This window comes from Bos taurus, chromosome 11 (assembly GCF_002263795.3).
Source record: "Bos taurus isolate L1 Dominette 01449 registration number 42190680 breed Hereford chromosome 11, ARS-UCD2.0, whole genome shotgun sequence".
NCBI lineage: Eukaryota > Metazoa > Chordata > Mammalia > Artiodactyla > Bovidae > Bos > Bos taurus.
In genome coordinates, this window is record NC_037338.1 from 66,056,792 (window position 1) to 66,077,490 (window position 20,699).

Sequence of the window (20,699 nt, forward strand, 5' to 3'; positions counted from 1 at the left end):
CTGGTTCCTCTGCCTTTTCTAAAACCAGCTTGAACATCTGAAAGTTCACGGTTCACATACTTTTGAAGCCTGGCTTGGAGAATTTTGAACATTACTTTGCTAGCCTGTGAGATGAGGGCAATTGTGTGGCAGTTTGAGCATTCTTTGGCATTGCCTTCCTTTCGGATTGGAATGAAAACTGACCTTTTCCAGTCCTGTGGCCACTGTGGAGTTTTCCAATTTGCTGACATATTGAGTGCAGCACTTTCACAGCATCATCTTTCAGGATTTGGAATAGCTCCACTGGAATTTCATCGCCTCCACTAGCTTTGTTCGTAGTGATGCTTTCTAAGGCCCACTTGACTCCACATTCCAGGATGTCTGGCTCTAGGTCAGTGATCACACCATTCTGATTATCTTGATCATGAAGATCTTTTTGTACAGTTCTTCTGTGTATTCCTGCCACCTCTTCTTAATAGCTTCTGCTTCTGTTAGGTCCCTACCATTTCTGTCCTTTATCGAGCCCATCTTTGCATGAAGTGTTCCCTTGGTATCTCTGATTTTCTTGAAGAGATCTCTAGTCTTTCCCATTCTGTTGTTTTCCTCTATTTCTTTGCATTGATCGCTGAGGAAGGCTTTCTTATGTCTCCTTGCTATTCTTTGGAACTCTGCATTCAGATGCTTATATTTTTCCTTTTCTCCTTTGCTTTTCACTTCTCTTCTTTTCACAGCTATTCGTAAGGCCTCCTCAGACAGCCATTGTGCTTCTTTGCATTTCTTTTCCATGGGGATGGTCTTGATCCCTGTCTCCTGTACAATGTCACGAACCTCATTCCATAGTTCATCAGGCACTCTATCTATATGATCTAGTCCTTTAAATCTATTTCTCACTTCCACTGTATACTCATAAGGGATTTGATTTAGGTCATACCTGAATGGTCTAGTGGTTTTCCATACTTTCTTCAATTTAAGTCTGAATTTGGCAATAAGGAGTTCATGGTCTGAGCCACAGTCAGCTCCTGGTCTTGTTTTTGTTGACTGTATAGAGCTTCTCCATCGTTGGCCGCAAAGGATATAATCAATCTGATTTCGATGTTGACCATCTGATGATGTCCATGTATAGAGTCTTCTCTTGTATTGTTAGAAGAGGGTGTTTGCTATGACCAGTGCATTTTCTTGGCAAAACTCTATTAGCCTTTGCCCTGCTTCATTCCGTATTCCAAGGCCAAATTTGCCTGTTACCCCAGGTGTTCCTTGACTTCCTACTTTTGCATTCCAGTCCCCTATAATGAAAAGGACATCTTTTCTGGGTGTTAGTTCTAAAAGGCCTTGTAGGTCTTCATAGAACTGTTCAACTTCAGCTTCTTCAGCGTTACTGGTTGGGGCATAGACTTGGATTACCGTGATATTGAACAGTTTGCCTTAGAAATGAACAGAGATCATTCTGTCTTTTTTGAGATTGCATCCAATTACTGCATTTCAGACTCTTTTATTGACCATGATGGCTACTCCATTTCTTCTAAGGGATTCCTGCCCACAGTAGTAGATATAATGGTCATCTGAGTTAAATTCACCCATTCCAGTCCATTGTAGTTCACTGATTCCTAGAACATTGACGTTCACTCTTGCCATTTCCTGTTTGACTACTTCCAATTTGCCTTGATTCATGGACCTGACATTCCAGGTTCCTATGCAATATTGCTCTTTACAGCATCGGACCTTGCTCCTATCACCAGTCACATCCACAACTGGGTATTGTTTTTGCTTTGGCTCCATCCCTTCATTCTTTCTGGAGTTATTTCTCCACTGATCTCCAGTAGCAATTTGGGCACCTACCAACCTGGGGAGTTCCCCTTTCAGTATCCTATCATTTTGCCTTTTCATACAGTTCATGGGGTTCTCAAGGCAAGAATACTGAAGTGGTTTGCCATTCCCTTCTTCTCCAGTGGACCACATTCTGTCAGACCTCTCCACCATGACCTGCCTGTCTTGAGTGGCCCCACACGGTGACTTAGTTTCATTGAGTTAAACAAGGCTGTGGTCCATGTGATTAGATTGACTAGTTTTCTGTGATTATGGTTTGTGTGTGTGCCCTCTGATGCCTCTTGCAACACCTACCATCTTACTTCAGTTTCTCTTTCCTTGGATGTGGGGTATCTCTTTACGGCTGCTTCAGCAAAGCTCAGCCACTGCTTCTTACCTTGGATGAGGGGTATCTCCTCACAGCCACCCCTCCTGATCTTGAATGTATTTATTACTATAATTATTCACAAATGTTCAATCATGTGTGTATATTGAACTGTTTGATATTTAGTTTAAGGATCTCTAGAAAGATGGGGTGGGGCCTTTCCAAGACCTTAATTTCACAATATTTAGAGCATAGTGCTGGGGCTCCCTAATGGATCACCTATAAAATGAAAGGGTGAGATGACCTTTAGAATCTTCCAGCTCTCACAGCCTGTTTCTGTAAGATTTACCACTGTGGAGGCTATTCTAAAAAATGTGCTAAGTTTCCAAAATTGGAATTAATGAGATATTTTCATAAAAGCTGTTGAGCATGATGTGATTATGTAGAAATAAATAATGTTTCTTCTTACTAGTTAGAAAATATCATGGAAAATGTGATATTTATAAAAACAAACTCCATAAAATAAAGTTAGCAAGACACGCAAGAGAACTATGGAAAAAAAATACCAAATCATTCCTGAAAAATATAAACTAATTATTGAATAATTGGAGAGAGAATACTCTCAGATGGCAAAACTATATGTTGTAATCATATTCATTATTGACAAATTGAGTTGCTTACTTAAAGCATATCCAATAAAAAAAAATCAACAGATTTTTTTTCTTTTAGCATACTTGAAAAATGTTTCAAAATTTCATATGGAGAATACATACGTATGAACAGCTAAACATTTTGAAAGGGAAAAGACTTGGTACAATAACATAGGATTCATGTTTCACTACACATACGAAGTTCTTAATATACCCAAGAGTTCAATGTAAAAGCCAGATCTTAACAATCAGGCAAAAACCAAATGGGTGAGTATCTATCATCTCTCCAGCATGGAAACACTTGAAAGCAAGACCAAAGGAGAGAAGGAAGGAAGAAAGGGGGAGGGAAGGAAGGAAGGGAAAGAAAGACCCCATGAGATTGTTGATAATTCAAACACATTATCATTTTTTGTCCATGAAAATAGTATACACTAAATGTAAATGCATATAAGCTAGAAGAGTATTTGCAAGATATGATGAAGGTTTAATATTCAACATATTAAAAGCTCATATAAAGTGAAAGTGAAGGCTGCTCAGTCGTGTCCAACTCTTTGTGACTCCATGGACTATACAGTCCATGGAATTTTCCAGGCCAGAATACTGGAGTAGGTAGCCTTTCCTTTCTCCAGGGGATCTTCCCAACCCAGGGATCGAACCCAGGTCTCCCACATTGCAGGCAGATTCTTTACCAGCTGAGCCACAGTGGAAGCCCGAGGATACTGGAGTGGGTAGCCTATCTCTTCTCCAGGGGATCTTCCCGATCCAGGAATCAAACCGGGGTCTCCTGCATTGCAGGCGAATTATTTACCAACTGAGCTATGAGGGAAGCCCAAAAGCTCATGTAAAGCTTATCTTATTTCAGGGGCCCAAGGTGCAGACAATAAGAATTAAAACTAGGACAATTTTATTAGGTATATTAGTTACCTGAGACTACCATACAAAATGCCACAAACTGGGTGGCTTAAACACCAGGAATTTATTGTCTCACAGATCTGGAGACTAAAAATTGGATACCTAAGGGTCAGCAGGTTGGTTCTTTCTGAGAGCTTTAAGGAAGAGTCTGTTCCATACCTTCCCTCTAATTTCTAGGGGTCTTGGGGGTTTCTTGGCTTGTAGATGGTTTTCCCCTCCTGTCCTCAATCCATCTTCTTCTGTAAGCATCTGTATCTTCACATGGTGCTCTTTACAGAAGAAGCCTGTCATTTTGGATTAGGGGCCCATCCTATTTCAGTGTGACCTCAGCTTAACTACTTACATCCGCAGCAACACTATTTCTGAAGTATGTCAGGTTCTGAAGTATTGGGGGATACAACTTTGAAATATGAATTTGGGTGGAATGTAATTTAACTCATAACATTAGGAGAACAGCTTGTGTGAGAGGGAATCAGGAGGGAGCCTAGCCTGGGAAGGTCATCAGAGATGGAGAAAAAGGGTGTAGACTGCCTCTAGTCTAAGGGAGGGTCTGAAAGGCATAGAGGAGTCAGATTCAGATAACAGAGGAGTTCTGTTTCTCCTAGGAGTGGATCTGCCTCAGTATCCCCAGTGCACTCCACACTCGGCCGTTGGCAGGAAGCAGCCCATCAGTGGTGTAACCTCAGCATGAGCAAGCCAGGGATTTCAGAGTGCTCCATTTGGGAACCTCAGTCAAGGCTCCTGCTGTACTAGGAGGCCTGGGGGCACTTCTCATGGTGGCCACAGTAACCATAAGACATGAAGGGGTAGGGGGTGAGTCACAAAAAAAGGAAATAAAAAATGTTCAGTTTTACTGGTAATCACAAAAGTGAAATATAAGATAGCATGCCATTTTGTTGTTGTTGTGTTTAAAATTACCAGAGTTCTTTTTAAAAATGAGGGTGCAGAGTGCTGGTGAGGGTGAGGTGGGCAGGCTGTTATTAATTTAAGCTGGTACCTCTGTTCTGAAATGCAATTTGGTTGGGGGGAAAAAAAAAACTGTCTTTTTGTCACCAAATGTTTTTACCTATTCATTCTTTATTTAGGAATTCATCTTAGAAAACAGTCAGAAATGCCTACAAAGACACATGCCCAAAGATGATGATTAGTTATTGTTTAGTTGCTAAGTTGTGCCTGACTCTTCTGCGACCCCATGGACTGTAGCCTGCCAGGCTCTTCTGTCAATGGATTTCCCATGTAAGAATACTGGAGTGGGCTGCCATTTCCTTCTCCAGGGGATTTTCCCAACCCAGGGATAGAACCTGCATCTGCTACATTGGCAGACAGATTCTTTACCACTGAGACACCAGGGAAGCCCAGGATGATTACAATATTTATAGTCATAAAAACAATAGATGCAATCAAAAGGAAAGGCTTAATCACAAAGGAATCTACAGGAAATGTTGATGTATTCAGTTAATGGGATAAGATAAGGCTATCCAAAAGCACACCTTTGAAAAACTTGTAATGTTATAGGAGCACATTTAAGATAAAAGGCTGTTAAAAAATAATTTGTATTTATATATATAATCTGAACTCAATCATGAAAACATACATGGGCATGGGAAAAAATAACCAGAAGGAAGCATGTCAACATTTTAACAGTAATTATTCCCAAGATATAGGAAGGTTTTGCATGATTGCTGCTTTCTTCTTTTCTCTTCACTATATTTTCTGAAACAAGCATTAAAATGAGTGATTTATTTATGTTGAAAAATGGCAGTTCTTTCCACACTTGAGAAAGAGGTAAGTAAGAATGAGCCAGTTGACAGGAGGTTTAGGTGATCATGACAGCCCTGAAGGAATTGGGACCACCTATTTTCTCAGTGATGTAGGAATGAAAGTGAAAGAGGAAATAAAATAAATAACTCACCATGCCTCTGAGACTTCCTACTCCCCATTCAGTCCTTATGCACCAGAGTAAAGAGGATCACAAGTTAGCTCAATTCCAGTTAGGACCAACTGGCTCATTTTCATCCTCTATAAGGTCAGGAGGGGCGGCAGTGAGGAGATACCCCTCATTCAAGGTAAAGAGCAGCCACTGCGCTTTGCTGGAGCAGCCGTGAAGATACTCCACATCCAAGGTAAGAGAAACAGAAGTAAGACAGTAGGTGTTGCAAGAGGGCCTCAGAGGGCAGACACACTGAAACCATACTCACAGAAAACTAGTCATTCTAATCACACTAGGTCCACAGCCTTGTCTAACTCAATGAAACTAAGCCATGCCCATGGGGCCACCCAAGACGGGCGGAGAGGTGGAGAGGTCTGACAGAATGTGGTCCACTGGAGAAGGGAATGGCAAACCACTTCAGTATTCTTGCCTTGAGAACCCCATGAACAGTATGAAAAGGCAAAACGATAGGATACTGAAAGGGGAACTCCCCAGGTCGGTAGGTACCCAATATGCTACTGGAGATCAGTGGAGAAATAACCCCAGAAAGAATGAAGGGATGGAGCCAAAGCAAAAACAATACCCAGTTGTGGATGTGACTGGTGATAGGAGCAAGGTCCGATGCTGTAAAGAGCAATATTGCATAGGAACCTGGAATGTCAGGTCCATGATCAAAGCAAATTGGAAGTGGTCAAATATGAGATGGCAAGAGTGAACGTCAACATTCTAGGAATCAGCAAACTAAAATGGACTGGAATGGGTGAATTTAACTCAGATGACCATTATATTTACTACTGCGGGCAGGAATCCCTTAGAAGAAATGGAGTAGCCATCATGGTCAACAAAGGAGTCCAAAATGCAGTACTTGGATGCAATCTCAAAAAAGACAGAATGATCTCTGTTCATTTCCAAGGCAAACCGTTCAAAAGCACGGTAATCCAAGTCTATGACCCAACCAGTAATGCTGAAGAAGCTGAAGTTGAACGGTTCTATGAAGACCTACAAGACCTTTTAGAACACCCAGAAAAGATGTCCTTTTCATTATAGGGGACTGGAATGCAAAAGTAGGAAGTCAAGAAACACCTGGGGTAACAGGCAAATTTGGCCTTGGAATACGGAATGAAGCAGGGCAAAGGCTAATAGAGTTTTGCCAAGAAAATGCACTGGTCATAGCAAACACCCTCTTCCAACAACACAAGAGAAGACTCTACACATGGACATCACCAGATGTCAACACCGAAATCGTTGCAGCCAACGATGGAGAAGCTCTATACAGTCAACAAAAACAAGACCAGGAGCTGACTGTGGCTCAGATCATGAACTCCTTCTTGCCAAATTCAGACTGAAATTGAAGAAAGTAGGGAAAACCACTAGACCATTCAGGTATGACCTAAATCAAATCCCTTATGATTATACAGTGGAAGTGAGAAATAGATTTAAGGGACTAGATTTTAAATAGATTTAAGGGATAGATAGAGTACCTGATGAACTATGGATGGAGGTTCGTGACATTGTACAGGAGACAGGGATCAAGACCATCCCCATGGAAAAGAAATGCTAAAAAGCACAATGGCTATCTGAGGAAGCCTTACAAATAGCTATGAAAAGAAGAGAAGTGAAAAGCAAAGGAGAAAAGGAAAAATATAAGCATCTGAATGCAGAATTCCAAACAATAGCAAGGAGACATAAGAAAGCCTTCCGCAGCGATCAATGCAAAGAAATAGAGGAAAACAACAGAATGGGAAAGACTAGAGATCTCTTCAAGAAAATCAGAGATACCAAGGGAACACTTCATGCAAAGATGGGCTCGATAAAGGACAGAAATGGTATGGACCTAACAGAAGCAGAAGCTATTAAGAAGAGGTGGCAGGAATACACAGAAGAACTGTACAAAAAGATCTTCACGACCAAGATAATCAGAATGGTGTGATCACTCACCTAGAGCCAGACATCCTGGAATGTGAAGTCAAGTGGGCCTTAGAAAGCATCACTATGAACAAAGCTAGTGCAGGTGATGGAATTCCAGTTGAGCTATTTCAAATCCTGAAAGATGATGCTGTGAAAGTGCCACACTCAATATGCCAGCAAATTTGGAAAACTCCACAGTGGCCACAGGACTGGAAAAGGTCAGTTTTCATTCCAATCCAAAAGAAAGGCAATGCCAAAGAATGCTCAAACTACCGCACAATTGCACTCATCTCACACGCTAGTAAAGTAATGCTCAAAATTCTCCAAGCCAGGCTTCAGCAATACGTGAACCATGAAATTCCAGATGTTCAAGCTGGTTTTAGAAAAGGCAGAGGAACCAGAGATCAAATTGCCAACATCCGCTGGATCATCGAAAAACCAAGATAGTTCCAGGAAAAACATTTATTTCTGCTTTATTGACTATGCCAAAGCCTTTGACTGTGTGGATCACAATAAACTGTGGAAAATTCTTCAAGAGATGGGAATACCAGACCACCTGACCTGCCTCTTGAAAAACCTATATGCAAGTCAGGAAGCAACAGTTAGAACTGGACATGGAACAACAGACTGGTTCCAAACAGGAAAAGGAGTACATCAAGGCTATATTGTCAGCCTGGTTATTTAACTTCTATGCAGAGTACATCATGAGAAATGCTGGACGGGAAGAATCACAAGCTGGAATAAAGATTGTCGGGAGAAATATCAATAACCTCAGATATGCAGATGACACCACCCTTATGGCAGAAAGTGAAGAGGAACTAGAAAGCCTCTTGATGAAAGTGAAAGAGAAGAGTGAAAAAGTTGGCTTGAAGCTCAATATTCAGAAAAGGAAGATCATGGCATCTGGTCCCATCACTTCATGGGAAATAGATGGGGAAACAGTGGAAACAGTGTCAGACTTTATTTTTCTGGGCTCCAAAATCACTGCAGATGGTGACTGCAGCCATGAAATTAAAAGACGCTTACTCCTTGGAAGGAAAGCTATGACCAACCTAGATAGCATATTGAAAAGCAGAGGCATTACTTTGCCAACAAAGGTCCGTCTAGTCAATGCTATGGTTTTTCCAGTGGTCATGTATGGTGTGAGAGTTGGACTGTGAAGAAAGCTGAGCACCGAAGAATTGATGCTTTTGAACTGTGATGTTGGAGAAGACTCTTGAGAGTCCCTTGGACTGCAAGGAGATCCAACCAGTCCATTCTGAAGGAGATCAGCCCTGGGATTTCGTTGGAAGGAATGATGCTAAAGCTGAAACTCTAGTACTTTGGCCACCTTATGCTAAGAGTTGACTCATTGGAAAAGACTCTGATGCTGGGAGGGGTTGGGGGCAGGAGGAGAAGGGGATGACAGAGGATGAGATGGCTGGATGGTATCACTGACTCGATGGACGTGAGTCTGAGTGAACTCTGGGAGTTGGTGATGGATAGGGAGGCCTGGTGTGCTGCGATTCATGGGGTTGCAAAGAGTCAGACACGACTGAGCGACTGAACTGAACTGAACTGAACCACCTCCAAATTTATATCTAAACCAAAAAGAAGAGACAATGCACTTTCAATAAATCAGTCTGTAATCTAGAAAACAAGTGTCCTCTAACTAGAGAAAAATGCCTAAATGTGCTATGATGGACCCCAAGGCATCAATTCCTTCAGTCTCCTGGGGCTTGTGCAATTATGTGATATCTATCTGCTTTCTCATTCCCTTCTGGTCAGGAAGAGAAGGAACACGGAGGAATGAGATATCACTCAGAGGTCTTCTTCTTCCCATCCCCTTCATTTCTAGCCTCATGCTGCTGCTGCTCAGTCACATCACTAATGTCTACTCTTTGCAAACCTATGGACTCTGGCCCACCAGACTCTTCTGTCTATGGGATTCTCCAGGCAAGAATACTGGCGTGGGTTGCCATGCCCTCCTCCCATTTCTAGCCTCATTCATTTCAGTTGCCCATTCATGTCTGACTCTTTGTGACCCCATGGACTGCGGTAGGCCAGGCTTCCATGTCCATCACCAACTCCTGAAGTTTATTCAAACTCATGTCCATCAAGTCTGTGATGCCATCCAACCATCTCATCCTCTATCATCCTCTTCTCCTCTCACCTTCAATCTTTCCCAGCATCAGGGTCTTTTCCAATGAGTCAGTTCTTTGCATCAGGTGGCCAAACTATTGGAGTTTCAGTTTCAACATCAGTCCTTCCAAGAATATTCAGGACTGATTTCCTTTAGGATGGACTGGTTGGATCTCCTTGCAGTCCAAGGGACTCTCTAGAGTCTTCTCCAACACCACAGTTCAAAAGCATCAATTCTTTGGCACTCAGCCTTCTTCACAGTCCAACTCTCACATCCATATGTGACCATAGGAAAAACCATAGCCTTGACTAGACCAACCTTTGTTGGCAAAGTAATGTCTCTGCTTTTGAATATGCTATCTAGGTTGGTCATAACTTTCCTTCCAAGGAGTAAGTGTCTTTTAATTTCATGGCTGCAGTCACCATCTGCAGTGATTTTGGAGCCCCCAGAAATAAAGTCTGACACTGTTTCCACTGTTTCCCCATCTGTTTGCCATGAAGTGATGGGACCGGACGCCATGATATTAGTTTTCTGAATGTAAATGTTTCTAGCCTCATGCTGCTGCTGCTGCTGCTAAGTTGCTTCAGTTGTGTCCGACTCTATGCAACCCCATAGATGGCCTCCTACCAGGCTTCTCTGTCCATGGGATTCTCCAGGCAAGAACACTGGAGTGGGTTGCCATTTCCTTCTCCAATGCATGAAAGTGAAAAGTGAAAGTGAAGTCACTCAGTCGTGTCCGACTCTTAGCGACCTCTTGGACTGCAGCCTACCAGGCTCCTCCATCCATGGGATTTTCCAGGCAAAAGTACTGGAGTGGGGTGCCATTGCCTCATAGCCACCCGCAAATAGAGCCATACCTCTCCTCCTTCAGAGGAATATCACAGTACCAAAATCATATCTATAGTGGAGAAATAGGACATTATTTGGCTGAATGACCTTGCTTTCAGAAGCCAGTTTGCTGTTGCTGCAGTTTTAATAACCTAGCTTGCCAGTGTCAACAGTTTTAGGTAGATGCTACATTTTGTGCATCAGACAAATGGTTGCACATTAGTGAAAACTCTTTTTTTCTTCCTTCTCCCAAACAAGAATAAGATCATTAGAAACAGATATAAGAACTTCCTTGCAAAATATCTGATCTAATTTTCAACACAAATGCTTCGGTGGACTTTTCATTCATCAGACACAGAAGAAATTAATTCATGTTCAATTTTGGAAAAGGAGTTGAATGAAGAAGGGGAAATTCACCATCCCATGAACAACTGATTGTGTTGTTTACATTAACTGCTTGTGAACAAGCTTTAAAATTCTCATACTGTTATGGCAGCATGCCTCTGAAACTCCATTTCCAAATACCTCCCTATCATATTACTTATGTGGTTTCACCCCACATCCCTCCAACTCATTCCAGTTTATCAAGACATCTCACCTTTTAAGTTTCTACTCTCCCCAGAGTACCATTGTATTGTTTCTTGGATTTGACCAGAGTGCCTTAGTTTGTCCCATCAACCCTTTTTTTCTGGGAGGCAGTCAGCACGTTTTAGTGGACTTTACAGCATTAAAGAAAAAAAGGGGGGAAGAAAGCTCTTCCTGATATCTGCTCTGAGTTTGTTTCTGTTTTATTCTGTATGTATCCCTCCTTTGTTCTGTCCTCTGCATCAGACGGAAAGCAATCATCCTGCCTGAAATGTATCTATAGCCAAGGCTCCATGTAAATTACAGAGAGAGATGACAGATTTCATGGCCTGGTTATGGTAAAAATGTGAAATTTCACAGTTTGTCATGGATTAATAGAAAGGGAAAACAAACACAAATGAAGTCATCCCAATTGTTAGAAATAATTCCAGAGTGACTATTTGATGAATTTAAACAATGGAATGGAATGCAGGCCGTTCAACACGTAATCTATGATTTTAAATTTAATAAAGGACCTTGTAGTTTTATACTCAAACATCCTCATGCTGAAGGTTGAATTCAAACAGCCTGAACCCATAATGAGCAATCCCTAAATTCCAAAAACCTGAGTTTACCCTTCTTCACAAAAAATAATAAAGCATCCATGAAATGTTTTCACGATGAACCACAGATTGTAGATTTTCAGGGTCATTGGTGACATCATGATAGATGAGGAGAATTATCTACAAGTTTGGAAATGTTACACAGCTCAGTCGATCCACCTGGAAAATATCTTTAAAAGATTAAGGGACTGAGCCCATCTTCATAGTTCATTCTCTTTCATTCTAGTTTCATCTTTATTCCCTCTTTTTGCTCATTCTCTGTAACTACCACAGCCTTGTGAAAAACGTGTTGACCAGGGCTTCAGTCACCATGGGATTCTGAAAAGGGTCTTAGAGAAGAATTGGGTAATCCATCATCATCTCTTTAAACTCAGATTCTGTAGCCTGGGCTTAAGGCTTGGCATTCCTGCGGCTTTGGTAACTGTTTCTCCACATTGTCCAAAATCCCTCAAAAGAATTCCTCATTGTTTCAGAACCTGAGCGGTGTTTTTGCACTGTACCTCATTTCTATGTTTGTATTTCACTTCTGATCCATAGATTCCTTGTGCTTCTCTATAGCATTCATGTCAGGTTTGAAAAGCAAATTCCAAGATTATAGAAGAATTATGTACAGGCAAAATTATTCAGCCAAAATTACATTCATTGGGCTAATATTTTCAGGTTGCCTGATACTTGTCAATCCAGTCAAATTGGCCATAAAAATTTAGTCTTAATAAACCTCTTGAGCACTTTGGATTCTTCCACAAAAATGAAGGCCTCTACTGAGAATGTATTAATAAATGCTAGCATATATGAAGGTGAATAAAGGTAGGAAGATAAAATAAGTCATGACAATTGATGCCTCAAGCACTCAAGGTTTAGGGACTGTCCAAAACTCATAAATGGAATAAGCACAAAATGGAATTTATATTATAAAAAGTACTAATACAGAAGGCAGAGTTCATTTTTCACCTCTGCATATGCAATCATAGTTTATTGTTAGCTTTGAAAATCATACCTAAGTCATCTGGAAATTGAAAATAAACAACAGTAGTCAGATACTGATGCCTCTTTTCTTACTTTATCACAAGATTTTTAATTTCTATGGAAGAAAAAACAAGCAGAATGATCCTGGCTTCACTTCAGTGCCTTCATTGCTTACATAAACATTTTGTCGCATATTATCACCATGTTCACATATGTCACCTTGTAATGTTTCTGTGTGTATGTCTTCCCTACACAACTAGACTGTAAGTTCATTTTGGAGATGGTCTTTATCTCCTTTTAGTGCACTCTGGCAGCATAGAGAATAATTCAAGACCATAAGTTTTTGCTGACTTGAGAGACACTCCTCAGGACCACATCAAGGCCATCAGCTGCACAGCTTGCCAATTTCACTATAGTCATTTGCAACAGGTCTTCCTAAATCACTGCTAAGGAGTCAAGTCTCCAGAGCTCCATGGAATATCACCACTTAATATTCCCAGCACTGACACAGAAAACAGTTTCATATGCAAATATAGCCACTCAGCTTTCTGATCAGAGAAGCTTCACATTAAGAAAAGGCTGCTGGAACATCTGGTGTCCCATCAAGTTCCAAATATCACCATCAGTACAGAGTGAGCTTCACTTGGAGAGTGAGGATAAAGGCACTAGCCTCTGGCTGAGCCTCCATTCCACATTGCTGATGGAATAGGAGTCATTTGCTCCAAGTCTGTGACAAATAATATGGGGTTCTGGCAGATAAGGAAGAACTTAAATTTTAACCTTTTTAAGGCCACTGGGTCTTATGTTTAGTAGGGTTTTACTGTCTTAACTCTCAGTCCATGACAAAAGAAGACTGTGATTTTCTGGGGAGTGAAGAAGGGATTGGTGGGCAATACTACTGAGCCACTAGAGAGGAAGGAATTTCCTTCCAAAAATCAGAGGTTGAGCAAACATTTGGGTGTAAATCTGAAAATCTAAATAATTCAAAGCGGTCCTTGAAGCAGAGGATAAAACCAAGGGCCCAGAAGCAGGAATGGAAAGTAGAAATCCAGAGTGAGAAGCTGAAACTCTGGTCAAAAGTGACCAATCTAATACCAAAGAACTACAATCTGAAAAATAACCATTTTGTTTGCTTGCTCTCATATATCAATTTAAACCAGTATATAGAAAAAGCCATAAAGAAAAAAGGGGAAAAAAAGTATATTGCCTCCTCTTGATATTTCTCTCAACTCATAGGAAAAATGAGAGAGCTTTCTAAACTTATCCAATGGAAAACTCAGACCCAATTCGAGTATTCTTGAAGTAGGAGGCTGGATTGACCTCTTGACCTCTCTTCTCAACCTTATCCAGTGCATCAAGTTTAGGAACTAGCCATGACCTTCTTCAACTACATCCTTGAGTTCCCCATTTTGGGTTTTGTGGCTGCATGAAAGGTAGGGCTTGGTCTTATCAGGTTGGGTGCAGGTAGAAATGGTCAGATGTAGTATGTGGTCTATACTCTTCAGTAGAGATTATTAAAGATGCAGGATGCTGCACTCCAGGCTAAATGAACAGCCAGAGGTCCCACACAGCTTCCTCTTTTTCTGTCTGATGCCTGTTAAATATATACTGTCTCTTATTGCTCTTCAATCTACCAGAAGACAACTGGTAGACCTTTCTAGCTGACCTAAAACACCTTCAGGTATCCTGCTGCCAGAGCTATAGCAGCAATCAGGTTACAGGTTAACAATTAGCTGTGAGGTTAAATTAACTTAAATCTGTTAATGCACATGGATCTCCCACTTATTTAAGTCCTTGAGCAAACTACTTAATTTCTTTAAGATTAAGGTTTAAATTTGTCAAATGGTTATTCTTCAAGACACATGTATTCATTAGACAGGCATATAAGACTGTTGATGATGATGATGGTGATAATGGTGATTATGATGGTGGTGGTGGTGGTGATGATAATGATGACGACATCTGTCAGCTAGTTAATCCAACAATAATTAATATTCTCCAGGTATAGATCAGCCAGCTCTGTTCCAAGCAAGACGCAGGGATTCAGTTTATAACTTGTAAGTGGTTCTGACTGGAACTCCATTAAATCCTCTGCATCTGTCCAAGAAAAGAGGAAAGCAAGAAAGCCAAGAATCTCATGGAGTTTTGAGGGCCACAGAATATTGGCCAAAATCAGTCCCACAGCTTTACCTACATTCAGTGGAATGTCCCAGGAAGAAGAGAGGAAACACAGACATTGGTGAGGACTGTTAGGATCTCCCTAACCAATGTGGAGGCAGTTCATCTAGCTATTGGCAGTGGTTTGTGTAACTAGGTATGGAGCATCTTGAACACTCAAAACCGGGTTATGAACCTAAAAACCAAATGCTGTAGTAGGAATTAGGAGGAAACCTCTTTGTAGATGGGGAGCTGACAGGAGATAAATATAGTCATTTTAATGGGCCTGCTCATCATCACCCAGTGCTTTCCTGGATAAATGAGAGTGGTAACCCCTCCTTAGTCCAACACTAACTAATATGATGTGAAGTCGGATGTCTTTGTAAGCCTACGTTGCCCAACCTGCAGAGATCACTATAAATTGATGGTCAGAAAAGCCTTCAAAGAAAGTTAAGAACTTGATCTATGTTTTCAAATAGGCAAGGAACTAGATAATTGATACAACAGTAAAAAGTTCATATGCTGTTAACTCTCTTGTCCCCAAATTACCAAGGAAGATAATGAAAATTAAAGAAGGGAGGATCACTAAAATTTTTGTCATAGAGTGAAAATGATCACAGGATGAAAATACATCCTTCTATTTAAAAAAATGTTTAATTTTATAGGCAAGTTATTTTTTAAAAGATATCTTATTCAGCAATAAGTTCTGAACTGATGGTACAGGCTTCATGTTTACATATAACGGGAGAGCTGGGATGCAGAAAATTGCCAAAGAGCATCTGTAATCTGCTTATGAAACTAAGAGTCTCACGATACAGGTGCTTTCTGCTTTAACTGAACGAAAAAAGGAGGGAGGAAAGTAAGTAGCATGAAAAGGAATGAACCTAAGGGAAAAGAAATACTCAGAAAGTGATTAATAATTCTTCCATATTTTCTCCTAGGGTATAAGGGAAAAGTCAATGGTTTTACCACAAAGTTTGGGTAAAGTCTAGTAGTTTGAGAACTTTTCATGCCAAAGCATCAATGTTCCAATCCCTAGGGATACTATATGTGTGTTATAAAAAGAAAATGAAACAAAATTACAATTCAAGCACTTATAGATCTTCCGTATTTGAGCGACTTTTCAATTATTAGAGACCTGTAGATGAATGAAAATGTAATTCCGTTATGTAGCACTGATAACAGAGGAAATATGGGGAAGCTTATATATACTTATTATCCAGTTATTGTATTTATTGTATTTTACTTCAATTAGCTTTCCTTTTCTAATGCTAAAACATGATCACAGGTAGTGGAATTTAATTAACTTTTCCATCTGTTCCAACAAATAATATAACCTATTTTTAATACATTCCTAAGAGCAGAAGCATTTACCATTATCTGTGATAAAAGTTATCTATAACAAAACAACTTATTTTCGCTCTAACCATTTCTTCCTCATGAAGCTCCTAATTCTTGTAATTTTTTTTTTCGCATCTGATTATCTTTCGTTTCTCAGTCCCACAGCTTTCCCTTCTAAGCTCTGCTCTGTAATGCTGGGGCTGGAAGCCTACAAACTACATTTCCCAGACAGCCTAGCCAATTGGCTTCTTCCTGTTCTGCCAGGGAGAGGAAATGTTTGAAAATTAGAAAGTTGGAGAAAAACAGAAGCAGTGTTTTTCACTTTTTGTTTTCTTCTGTGTCTGATTTTAAGAGCACAGCCGTTGATAAGAGTTTCTGGTGGTATGGGGCAGTGGGTACAGAGGAACTATACATCTTCTAGAGCTCCAGATTGAGCAGCCTTTCATGCATGGTTCTGGTTACACTGAGGCAGCACCCACTGGCACTTTCAGCAACAGTAGGTCTGGGTTCTTGAACCCAGTCCAAGAGCACCAGAAGCTTCCTCCTTTTCCATTAGTTCTGGTGTAAAAACCTTGAGATCACACATGACCATTCTCCCTCTGTTACATCTATCAGTTGAGTTCAGTTGCTCAGCCATGTCCTACTCTGCAACCCCATGGACTGTAGCATGCCAGGCCTCCCTGTCCATCACCAACTCCCGGAGATTGCTCATTGAATTGGTGATCCCATCCAACCATCTCATCCTCTGTTGTCCCCTTTTCCTCCTGCCTCCTATCTTTCCCAGCATCAGGGTCTCTTCCAAAGAGTCAGTTCTTCCCAGCAGGTGGCCAAAGTAGTGGAGCTTCAGCTTCAGCATGAGTCCTTCCAATGAATATTCAGGATTGATTTCCTTTAAGATGGACTGGTTGGATCTCCTTGCAGTCCAAGGGTCTCTCATGAGTCTTCTCCAACACCACAGTTCAAAAGCATCAATTCTTCGGTGTATCTTATATAGTATTCTTATAGTATATCTTCTATAGTATTCTTTCTATCTTATTAAATGTGTACATCGATAGCCTCCTTTGGTCATCTTAACCCAAATGATTGGATGTTTATCCCCCATAGAAACTTGTATAAAAGTTAACAGGAAAACAGGTTTTATCTTACAGTTAGTTCCGCTGGAACATATAAATTTTTTTATAGACAAGCTCTCATTGGCATTAAAGAACACTTACATTTCCTCATGTATTAATTTGTTCATATATATCCTTTGCTTTTTGTGTAGGCATAGTCTTAGCTGACACTTAATAAAACTTACTTAAACTTGAATCTTTAATATTTTTGACATTAGAAGAACAATAAAGATAGGTGGGAAAGCCAATTTTCAGGAAGGAGGAGATGCCCCGGGATGTCAGGAGCAGCCCAATTAGAGAGTTATGGGGGATAATCCTAAAGACAGATCCCATGCAAGCCTAGAGTTAGAACACAGATCCAGTGAATTTTGTTTCAAAATGCAGTATAATTTTTCAGATAGTTTAGCTATGTTCTCTACTGAACTACTGTATTTATTCATTTCAATAAGAATGCTTTATACCCAGAAGTCAAAAATTAGCAACTAGCAATTCAAGTGAAACTTCTTGGTATCTTTTGTTATCAGTTCTTAAAATTTCTGGAGCATCACCTCATATTCAAAAGATTCTATTTGTTTTTAAAGCAACCTGTCTCTCTTTTTCTATCATCAAAGGATAATTAGAATTAGCTACTCAGAAGTCTCATGGTATAACAAAAAGAGGAGTGAATGGGGGTCAGGAAGCCTGGGGTCAAGTAGGTGACTCTGATGCTAAACATCTTTGTGAACTTTCTGAGCCTTCATTCTCTCCTTTGTACAATGAGACCCGCAGTTCTATCCTGTGCATAAATTGTATGATTCTAATTAAGAATGATTTTCCATTCTGATTCATAGCAATGAACTGAAGCACACCCAAAATGTGAATCTGGCTGCATTCCAAAACTCTGCCTCTGGGAACTCTAATCTTAACAATTTCACAGAACATTCAGTTGACCAAATACTCTGAGCAGCCACTCTGTGTGCAATTGCTTAGTGTTTTGGAGGATGTAGGACCCAGTACCAATCCCCAGGGAGCTTATTGTCAAATTGGTGAAGCAACATCAAAAAGAAGATGCAATTACAAGGTGAAATGGAAGTGAATCATTTTTTTTTTAGTGCTAAGCAGACATTGTCAGGGACAATCACTGACAAAGAAGAAGGCATGGACCATTTGAGGGAGAGTTTAAAGGCAAGTCTGACTAAATTGGAATGTGTGCAGAAAAGTAAGAAGATGAGCAGAAAATAGTTCAGACAGACAGTGAAAACTCTTAAATGCCCATACAAGGAAATGTGACTTCATTCCCACACAGTAGGGAATCATAATTAGGTTTTAAACAAAAAAACGATAACTTCTAAAGAAACATGAAGGCTGTCAAAATTATGTTATTTGTCAGGACATTCAGATATTTCATACATCTGAATGAACTGCTAAGCCTTCAGAATTTGGTCTTTATCTCATTGAAATTGGATGAGTTGATGGGTTCTCATAAGTCATAAGAGGTTATCTCAAACATACACATACAGATATTCCTTTAAGTGTCTTTTGCTTCAATTTAGATACCTTCAACTTAAAGTGAATAAAGATCAAAACTGGTAGCTAGTGATAAAGTAAAAGCATCAAAGAATTATCAAAGAATTCCAGCCTCTAGAACTTTATCTTTCTTATTTATTTTTTCAACTAGATATTATTTCACAAGGCCCTTTTAAACATTTACACTCTTCTCACACCTTATACACATGTTGTTTAGTCATTTCTGCAGTTTTATAGTGAAGTTAAAACTCTGTCTTCATCCCAAGAATGCAATTGATTACATTTTAGGGGATGACCATGACAATCACTTGTGCAGCTGGTGGGTATTTCCTTGTTTTGTCATTTTTAAAATAACCAAACCGAAAACTTCCAGGATTCACCACCAAAGGCTGGAGAGAGAAGAAATTTCTATCTATTAGCATGAAACTTTGCTGTTTTCTCTACTGAATTAACTCCAATCATTTTCAAGAAAGAACATTTCAATACATTTTTCTGACAGGTAGGAAATTAACTACATACCAGAAGCTATTGAATTCAACTTTAACTGTATCAATAAACATTTCTGATTAAATTATGAAATTGATTTTATAATTTTGACCATTATGTTTTTACATCAATATCATCATATGACAGTAAATGTAGTTACCGCTTCCTTATTGATCTCAGACATGGCACTCTAAAGTACTCATTTGACTATATTACAAAATCAAACTTGATTTCCTGTAGTACTGCAGTAACTTCAGGTCATAATCTAGTCTGAAGAATCAAAATAGATGAATTATTCAGTTATTAAAAGACATATTTTTCCTTGGAGGAAGAGGAACACTTTGGCCAGATCATCGCTAATGGTTGTGTTATAGGATATTTCTCCATGTGGGATTACTCTGTGTGGGTCTCACATAAATATACCATCACCTCCCACTTGTGTTATCAATCATGTTTCTGGTGAATAACATAAACACTACTTGAAGAGAAAGAAATGTTTATTCTTCCTACACAGAAATTCAACAAAAATGCAGTGTTTTCATGACTTTAAAACCCAATGTCTTGGTCTCCCCCACTCATCTCATCAAAATAATACTAATAACATTGAGACAATGCATTTCCCAAGAGAACTACATATCTTATGTGTCTTTCGCTGGATACATTTTTTGAGACAACCAAAAATGATGCACCGAGCATCAGACAGAATTAATACAAAACTATGCATGATCATGCTAGAAGTCCATCCCTGGGTAAGCCCACATAAAGACATTTCATGCTTGTCAAAGCTTTTCCCCAAAAGAATTTATTTTCAAATTGTAGAATGTAGGGATCTGAGAGACCAATTTTCCCCATCAGCTCCTCCATTAGGTAGATGAGGAGAGAAAGGTGTAGAGTTATGAAGGAAGTCATTTAGGGAGAATAGCTGTTTCATGATCGACTAGGACTAGAGCTTAAGTATCTTGTCTCCCAGCTTAGATCCCTTTTTTTGTATCAGGTGCACCTGACTATAACTTTTGAAGTAGCCCATGAGGTAAGTCAAAATATCAAACCAAAGTAAATTAGATCTACCCTGGAACCAAACAAATCAGTCCATACTAGAGAAGTTCTATGAACTCTTGGAGTGATATTTATTTAATCTACTTCCTACTTCTATGGAAATAGGAATCCTGTGAAAGGTCTACTAGAAATAAAGAAGAATATCTTTCATGCATTTCACAAAGAACCAAAGTATAAATTCATAGTGGCTCAATCTACCAAAAAAGATATATGAGCTTTTCTATAAGAATCTGCCAGTTTTGCATTTGGAAGACCAGATCACAACCACTCCCGCTTTGCTTCTCTTCATCCTTGAATTAGCATTTATAAATACATTCTCCTTGAAAGGGTTTCTGTTATATGGCCAACATTTAAAATCAATGGGCATTTGTATTTATCAAATGAATAAATATAATAATTTATACATCAAATAATAGATTTTCAATAAATAG